The 7,586-nt window shown below is 48.0% G+C and overlaps 1 pseudogene; it reads left to right on the forward strand.

Moving 5' to 3' along the window:
* The first annotated feature begins 1,869 nt into the window (after window positions 1-1,869).
* On the forward strand, window positions 1,870-4,795 carry LOC123408046 (annotated as a pseudogene).
* The last annotated feature ends 2,791 nt before the right edge of the window (window positions 4,796-7,586 follow it).

A 7,586-nucleotide genomic window follows, 5' to 3' on the forward strand; every position in this document is an offset into this window, starting at 1 on the left:
GTATACAAGGATTCATTAACAAAAGAAACTATATCTTTACCTCTCTTCGCCATGAAGGTCTTTAGAAAAACAGGACAATCCTTCTTGTAGTGCCCTTTCTCCTTACATACGATGCAAGTCTCCTTGTCCACTGGAATGTGCCTATGCTGAAAATAGGCAGGAGCTTTACCATTGCCATTGCCATGGCTATTGCTATTGCCATAGCCATTTCCCTGTGGCTTGGAGGGAGAAGCCTTGTTGGGCGGAAAGCCCTTCTTCTTATCCTTCACATAGTTGATAGATCCACCATGTGAGGCCTTAATCCTCTCCTCCTCCTGAGTGCACATGGCGATGACTTTCTCTATGTCCCAAGTCTCGGGCTGCATGTTGTAATTGACAACAAACGTCTCGAACTCCTTGGGCAAAGATGCCATTACCAGGTGGACAAGGAGAGCTGGTTTTATCTCTAAGTCCGCATCCATAGGTTTGAGCTTAACCGCCGTGTGGCTCATCCTAAGGATGTGCTCCCTTATGCCATGTCCACCACCATGGTAGCTCTCTGTCACCAGCTGCTTGATCAGCTGGGTGGCATACGTCTTAGAAGAGCCAGTAAACTGACTCTTTATCTTATTCAACATTTCTTTTGCCGTAGGGCAATCAGCAATTGATCCCACGATAGTGGTCTCAATGGTGTTCTTTATGAACGCCAAGCATTTCTTGTTGGCATTCAACCAAAGCCTGTTGTTGATGGAGTGGGACATGACCTCCTTTTCATAATTTCCTTTTCTTTTGTCCCAGCTCTCATCATCCTCATCAGCCTCCCTCTCTGGGTCTGCAGGTGCGGCTGGCTGTGGTTCCTCCAGTACCCAGTCTACCTCTGCTATGCAGAGGGCCATGTCCACCTTCTTCCTCCACTCAGAGTAGTTGTCTCCCCTGAGTGTCGGAATTTCTTTGAGGCAGCTCATGAGATGAAAACCTCCTGTAATCACCAAATAGGCGAAATCAGTACGACAATCATATGCATTAAATAACGTTGGTTAATATAATCATATAATTGCCTATGCATATTAATCTACATTGCCGTTGGGCAAATGATAGAAATAAATGCATCATTTTGCAACATGCAATATGACCGTGTGATTAAACAACGTCGGTCAGAATAACAACATGATCATATTCCATATTGCTTATAGCAGCGGAAAACGTGAAATAAAATTTCATGTGCCTCAAAACTTAACAGAAATTAATTTTGACATTAAAATAAAATTCATGAACTCTATTAATGCTTTTATAAAATTCATGAACTATTCTTTTTCTGAGAAGGCTATTTTATTCTCAAAATACTTTCCACTTTTCTTTACAGAAAAATACATAGCAATGCTGTAAAAAATTACAGAAACTTTGAGCATTTTTACTTTCTGTTTTCTAAACATATTTTCATAGAAAAACCGTCTAGAAAACTCCTTTTATATCTGTCTAAATAGACAGAAAACGTAATATCCTTTCTAAAAAAGGAAAATGGCCGAGGCCTTTTCTCTCTGGGCCGGCTTCGGTTTGGTTTCGGCCCAAAGGCCCGTCTCCCTGGCGCGCCCGCAGGGCACAGCGCCACTCGGCCTGTCGGCCGAACCGGCGGCCCAGTCTGTCTCTGCGCGGCTCCCGCGGCCCACTGGAGCGGCGCACCCCTCGCGCGGCCCAAAACGGCCTGCTGCCGAGCTAGGTTAACGGCCTCGGCCGTCGGATGAGATCCGACGGTCGGGCGGGTTCATCGGTGCAACAAAAGAGCTGGAGCCGCACCACCGAAAAAACCCTAGCCCATTCCAGCGCCGCTCTAGCCTGTGCTCTCTTCCTCACTCGGCAGAGAGAAAGACAGAGCTCATCTAGACGTCGTGCATGTCCGACGGGAGGCCATGGCCCTTCCCTCTTCCCTCGCGCGGTGGCTCTAAGGCCCCGCCGAGTGGCCTCTCGTCGGCCCTCATGCGAGCCGGCGGCCTCTCTGTTTCTTCTTTTTGCCGGTTCGGCTCTTCTGCGCGGCGGCGACTCGCCCCGCCGGAGAGGGCCCCGGCCGGCTCCTTTCTTTCTCTCGCGTGGAGGCTTTTGCCCCGCCGTAGATGCAGCGGCGGCCCCCTCCGCTCCTCTTGCCGGTGCGCGCCCTCTCCCGAGGGAGATTGCGCCGCCGTCAAGGGGGGCGTTGGGGTGCCATACACCCTGCTATCCTTTCAACCTTGGGCAGTTCGATGGCGCCATCTCCGTCCCCTTTGCCGGCTGCGCGAGCACCTCTAGGGTGAACGCGCCGCCGTCAAACGGTTCGGGAGTGGCGCCCTTTTCCTTTTTGCATAGTTCCCCTTTCTTTTGTTGTTGTCTTTTGTCGGTTTTAATCCGATCTTCTTTTGTCTTTCTTTTCGGATCTTGATCCGTACTTAGCCCCCGAGGGGGTAGGTTCTTCTTCCCCGCACCTCGGCTTGCCGATGCGTGTGGGGATCGAGAGGAACAGGCGCGGCCTTGCGGCGGCGCTTCTTTTCCGACGAGGCCGTAGCCATCCTCGGTGCCATGCCCATCTGGGGTTCGTAGGGGTGGGGAACTAGCTTTCTTTGTACCGAATAGATCTCTGCCTAGTGGCTCTGATACCAATGTTGAAGCCGTAGATCGACTAGGCATAGATAGATCCGGTATTACCATGTGCTTACCTAATCCCGAGCCCGATGAACTCCCCGCTCCGGCCATTGGTGCCGGCGTAGTCGTCGGTGGCTTGAGGTAGGAGGTGTAGTCGTTGGTGGTGCTTCCCGTGAGCACTGCGCAAAACCCTAGATCGGAAGGGAATTTAGGTGGGGTGACTGGCGGCGCGGTGAACCTCGTACCGTGCGCCCCGGCCCCCACCACTTTATATATATATAGCGCAGGTCACAGGGGCCCACCAACCATAACGGGTTGGGCGCCCCCGATCAGGGCGCATGGATCAAGGGCCCGGTGGGCCGTTGGGCCCACGCGGAAGAGATCAACCTAACAATGTTGTTATCATAGTGTCATTTGAGATATTATAGGAGACTGACTGGCAGTTATATTCCGCCCGGGTTGTTTCTCGTGTCCTATCAATGACTGTTTCTTCTGTCCTATCGAGGAAGGTTTCTTGAGAGCAATCACTTTCTCTAGAGGTGCAATCACAACTTGACTTTCATAAAAGGGCACACTTGTGAGCAGTGAGAGATTCATCATAATACTGGTTATATTGCCCTAATACCCTCCCCTCACCCTCACAGACTACAAAGAGACCAGAGAATACGTCAAAACTACGATGACAATCCAAGCCGACGCCATCCCATGGAAAATTAAAATGAGAACACATAGCAACATTATCAGAGTGTACACTTTCTAATTTAGTACTCCCAACTCTCTTTAGGAACGGAGGGAGTATATGAATTGTACTTAGCGTAAACTTTCTTTATCTGTGTGTATGTGACATGGCAGCCCAACTCTCGATCTACTCTGCATGTTCAATTATGTGTGACTAGCAAAAGGGCCCGTGCGTTGCAACGGAAGAAAAACAATTATAATCTCCAATGATGCTGATCATATTATATCTTTAAAATTTTAGAACATTTCTTGAAATGCATGAACATTTTTTAAATTAGCAAACACATTATAAAATCACTGGCCGATGAAGCATGGAAATGCAACAAAGATGTATAGGCTTCGTCCAGAGCAAAGCAGAATATCCAACATTGCTTTGTTCGAAGCTGAAGTTCAGCTGCGCACTTCAAACCCACGCTTTAAACTACAATATGATGAGAAGACAGAGACATGAAACATTGAACAGAAGGACGCATATCGGCGTCAAACAAAACGAAACGAACCTTCGCCGGTCTAGGCGTTGGAGAGGGCGATATCTTCCCGGGGTATGTAGTTATATGTATCTTAGTGATGAATGAATAAAAATGCTAATAGGGTGTTATAGGTTTGGCAGGTGCTGGTTTATGAGTCTGCTCTATGTAGTTACCTATGTATTTCACTGATGAAAGGCCAAAATACCAATAGTGCATTTTGTTTGCTTGAGTGATCAGTGATCATTTCATTTCTCAACATGTTGTACAATTTTTAAGAACGTCCTGTCCGTATGTATGTGTGCTTCTGTTATTACATACCCTCTTTAATGTATGAGCCTATTGTACTCATAATAATTCATTTTTGTGGTGCCATTTGTCTTCCCTTATGCAAGCAGATTCTAGGATATGAGTAAGCATCTCGACTCGGTGGCACACACGTATTGCCTCGCTGGTTTTCTACTGGAGCCTCCAATAGATCATCTGCTCAACAGCTGCTGGTGTATTCCTGGTGTCAGTTTTATGAGATTTGTGTTTCATCAGTTTGTTTTCTCACTTACCAGCATTCATTGCTAGAGGCTTGCAGTTGAAACTTTCCTATGCTTGTAGACCTCAAAGACAGTTGCTGGGTGGTACAGTCCGATGCACTGAAAACACAGGAGGGAGCCTCAGCCAAGGTCACAGCATTCAGCCCCATGGAAGCAACCATCAGCAAAGCCAGAAGCAGTCCATTGACACTCGAAAGCTTGAAAGTGAGGCGGGCCGAGATAATGACAAAAATCACATTCTACATGATCCCGACCCTGCTCCTGGTGTCGAAGAACAGCATCAGCACCTCTCTCCTGATAGCGTCAGTGTACCATCAGGTCTGCATGTTCCACAAGGAGATCCTCCTGGACTACGTCCACCACGACATCACCAGGAAGTGGGCCTTGATATAGTTCAAGCTGCTCTTGCCGGTCATGGCCAAGGACACGATGCTTTACTTTGATATGTTCTAAGCGCCTCCATGGTTACAGTTCCGACGGCTGGGGAAAAGATGAAAAAAGGGAAAGGCAAAAAAAGAGAGAACCTGCACGTCTTTCCAATAGAAGGATCAGTCCCTCGCCACTACAGCGAGCCAGTGCGAGCATTATATTTGGAGATCGCTTCGAAATAACCAAAGACAACTGTCACGACCAGATCGTATTTCAGAAAATGTGAACATCGGTTTCAGTCTGGTGGGATACAAAATCCCAGTTCGTTCGGAACAGTGTTACAACCAATTTACTCTAGTGAAGTCCAACATACTCCTGTTTTTAATCGATTCCAAACATCAGTTCTGCCAGATTTCCCAGTAAATCCTAAGAACATACCAGTTTGTATCAAACCAACAAGATACTGAACGCCAACATGCACAAATAATTCCCAACCCTATTAAGAAAGAAAGAGCGCAGTGGCAACAAAAAAAAAGGTACTGGCATAGCTGGCTAATTGGTAGGATCAACTGGCTTAGAATCCTCAGTGAATGGAAGACAATCCTATTGCTGTAACTAATCGGGGAGATGGTAAAAGTAATTGTGGTAATCTCATAGCCAACTACAGTAGCAGAAAGGCAGGTATATCTAGATTCGGCTAGTTGAGAACAAAATCATGGTGAACCAGCATACATAATGGACTTTTGCATAACTAACTTCACCGATTCCATAATTAGAGTTAAGGAAGAAGGAATAATTTGTTTATAGATACATAAACTGGGATGGATATACACAACCAGTGACTGAGATGTCTCAGACCTATATGCCAAACAAAGCTCTGCTGATTTAACATCATTGCATACTGCAAAATATGGAGCTTAGTTTCTCGTTTTTGACAAAATCAGTAACCATAATGGGAAAGATGATGTAAAGATGAGTCATGAATCAATACGATACTTTCAAACTGTAGCTTTGAAGGCAATGTTTATTTGTTTTATAACTCAGGTAAAACCTCTCAAACAACAATTAACAATGGATGATCCATAATTCGGATATGCAGACATAGAAAGACATGTTATGGGTAGCAACATACATTTCAGGGGAGAAATTCCTTGCTGACAATACATGCACATGCTACTTTGGGGCTTCTAAAGCACTCTCAATCTGCAGGATTAGCTGGTCAGCTGGCAACGCTCCCTCCTGAATACCAGCAGATAAACAAAGAGACCAAAGCCATGTTATGACAATTTCATTAGCACCAGCCGAAACACCATTTACAAATGGAGAAATATGATCAAAACTTACAAAGCGATAACAAGGCTCCCTGTCCTTGAAGATAATGAAAGTTGGTAATGCTTCAATTTTATACTTATTTGCAATGCTTGTATATTTCTCTGTATCAATTTTCACAATATTAATCTTGTCACTCAACTTCTCGTGCACTTCTTGAAGTATGGGAACCATGTATTGGCACGGACCGCACCTAACAAAAGAAATAAAAAGAAATGCAAACATACAGCATAATTGTATATATTTGCCAATCTTCCTACAACATAGCCATGCTATTTGAATCGTCAACAATACTGTAATGAATTATACATGCGCGATGAGGTCGTCCATGGTCATCTTCTTGCCGAAGGAGCCGGCGGCGGTGAGGGCCCTGGGCGGCGGCGATTGGGCGGAGCGCGCGCAGGGCGGGGACAAGAGGTAGACGAAGGAGCCGTTGGCGAGCGGGGCGGCCGGGTCGGAGAGGAGCGGCGGCTGCAGGGCGGGGAGGAGCAGGGACGGGTCGAAGGAGAGGCGTTGCGCGGCGACGGGCACTGTGGCGCGCGCCTTGATGAGGCGCTGCAGATCGCCGACCGTGGCGACGGCCGCGTCCGGCACCGTGATGCGGTCGGTTACGCCGGCCGCCGGCCAACGACGACGAGCGCCCCAGAAATATTCCCCCCATCCCTTCCACGGTTCCACCTTCTCTGCCAGTGGATAAGGAGTGTGGGCGGAATTATTACATAATGTAGGTGTTAATTTGTAAAAGCGATTTTTTTTCAAATCCACTTACATAGGGACTGCAGGTTGAATACACACAAGCGGAAGGACTTTTGTGCAAAAGTGACGACGACGTAAACAATAGCTACTCTATTATTAGGGAGAGATTATATTTTTAAATCTAAAAACAAATCAAATGAGTGTATAACAGAATATGCTCGTCACATGTAATCTCCATAAGTGGATCAACACCACCAGGTTACCGAATGTGTCGCTCCCAACAAGGTAAGCAGAGTCTCTCTCTCTCTCTGCTCGTCTGCAGACAGCTCCAGAAGGCATTCCGCCTCTCTCAGGAACATCCTCGTCAGCTCCTTGCGCTCTCTCCGGTACACTATGGGCGTGTTTGGTTCCATGTGTAGTTTTAGGCTGCATTGCATGAAGGATGCTGGGTGAGTGTGGCCTGGCTGGACTGATGCAACGATGAACCGAGATAGTGTTTGGCAAACTTTGCATGATATGGATGTATGAGGTGACCTCCAGATGATGCAGATGGTGCTGGACGAGGACGGCGGCCGCGCTTGGACAAAGGTGCCACCGGCGTTTAAGGAAGACGACCGAGGAATGCGACGCTTGGAGATGGCGCGGCGGCAACTCCAGATGACGGGATCTGGCCTGTGACAGCGCAAGGCGCCGGGATCTAGCGTGTGTCCGCGCGAGGCGGCAGGATCCGGCGTGCGGCGGCTTGGCGAGGGCGACGGCGCTCGGTGGAGGACGGCGACGGAGCTCGGTGGAGGACGGCGGCGGCGGAGCTCGGTGGAGGACGGCGGCGGCGGAGCTGGGTGGAGGACGG

The sequence above is a fragment of the Hordeum vulgare genome, chromosome 7H (assembly GCF_904849725.1).
Source record: "Hordeum vulgare subsp. vulgare chromosome 7H, MorexV3_pseudomolecules_assembly, whole genome shotgun sequence".
In the NCBI taxonomy this organism is placed as follows: Eukaryota; Viridiplantae; Streptophyta; class Magnoliopsida; order Poales; family Poaceae; genus Hordeum; species Hordeum vulgare.